Source organism: Gossypium arboreum, chromosome 4 (genome assembly GCF_025698485.1).
Source record: "Gossypium arboreum isolate Shixiya-1 chromosome 4, ASM2569848v2, whole genome shotgun sequence".
NCBI classification, from domain to species: domain Eukaryota; kingdom Viridiplantae; phylum Streptophyta; class Magnoliopsida; order Malvales; family Malvaceae; genus Gossypium; species Gossypium arboreum.
The window spans coordinates 42,366,200-42,367,852 of NC_069073.1; the positions used below are offsets into that span (position 1 = coordinate 42,366,200).

At 38.5% G+C, this 1,653-nt stretch overlaps 1 non-coding gene across 1 annotated transcript; it reads left to right on the top strand.

The window, feature by feature from the left end:
- Positions 1-1,267: 1,267 nt before the first annotated feature.
- On the top strand, positions 1,268-1,374 carry LOC128292036 (small nucleolar RNA R71). Its single transcript, XR_008282020.1, has one exon. It is a non-coding gene; the product is annotated as a small nucleolar RNA R71 (small nucleolar RNA).
- Positions 1,375-1,653: the final 279 nt, after the last annotated feature.

The window sequence follows — 1,653 nt, forward strand, 5'->3', positions numbered from 1 at the left end:
GTAAGATTCACCAATGTTACAATGTATCGTAAAGCTTCCTAGATCCTTCAATTTCGGTGGCAGTTTGTTCTGCAGGAACGCACTGCATTCCTTTGTCAAGGCAATAGTCTCATACTCACTCAGTCGTTTCTTCTTAGATAGTACATCCTTGATAAACTTCACATAATTTGGCATTTGTTTTAAAGCCTCCACCAATGGAATATTGATGTGTAATTGGTTCAAAACATCCAAAAACTTCTTAAATTGCACCTCCTATTTTTGCTTGTGTTGTTACAATCTTTGCGGATATGGAGGTGATGGAACTTTCGGTTGAACCAGACAACTCTTCTGAGTAGGTAAATCTACATCCACAGAAGATGTTAAATTATTTGAATTCACTAAGTTAGGATTTACCTTGTCAATCTTTACAGATTCTAATTCCTTTGATGTAGGAATTTTAACAATTGGTTGACTTTCCTCCTTTTCAACAGGCTCGTCTTCGACATCAATCAATCAGGGTTCCAAGTTTTACCCAAGTTTCTTGTATTCTCAGTATTGCTCAGCAATGTTCCTTGCGGTCTATTATGAAGCTTTGTAGCTAACTAACCCATTTGGTTTTCCAATTTTTTAGTGTTGCTGCTTGGCTCTAGAAAAAGCGTCATTCTTTGCCATGTATGCTTTTAAAAAGTTCTCTAAACTGTTTAATGCCTTAGCTTGAGGTGGTTTTGGAGCTTGCTAATTAAACCCTTGAGATTGGTTGAGTCTATGATGCATAAAGTTGTTGTTTGGTCCATTTCCTTGGTTGCTCCAAGAAAAGTTACAGTGATTACGCCATGAAGGATTATAGAAGCTAGACAGGGGTCCTTGTCCACTCCTATTTTGGTGTTGGTTACCCGCATAGTACACTAACTCGGGATTCAATGGGAAATTCTTGAAAGAATGACCTTCCCCACAGTACACACAGAAAACTACTTCAAATGGACTTGGTGGCTGAGCTGAAAAATTATTAGCACTATTAGCGATAAATTACTTTAACATAGAGAAAATAGATGATACCTGAGCTGATAACGAAGTGAGAGCATCAACTTCATAAACTCCAGCTATACGTCTTCTTGAAGCTGTTTGATTTGTTGGCCATTGATAGTTATTGCTTGCGATCCTTTCGATGATCTCATAAGCCTCATTATAAGACTTAGACAAAATTGCACCATTCGCAGAAGCATCTACCATCAATCTTGTATGTGCATTAAGACCATTATAGAATGTCTCCAACTGGAAACAATGAGGAATCCTATGATGAGGACACTTACGAAGTAACTCCTTGAATTGCTCCCAAGCTTCATTCAAAGACTCATCATCTAATTGTTGGAAAGTTGTGATCTCATTCCTCAACTTAGATTTCTTGCTAGGCTGAAAATACTTTACCAAAAATCTCTCTACTAATTCTTGCCATGTAGATATGGAACTTGGTGGCAAGGAATTGAGCCATGCTCATGCTCGATCTCACAATGAGTACGGAAACAACTTCATCCTCAGTGTGTCTTCAGTCACACCGGCAATCTTGAGTGAATCATTCACCTCCATAAACAATCGAAGGTGGAGATGTGGATCTTCTGTGGGCATACCACTAAATTGGCCCACCGTTTGTTGCATTTGAAACATCACTGGATTCAA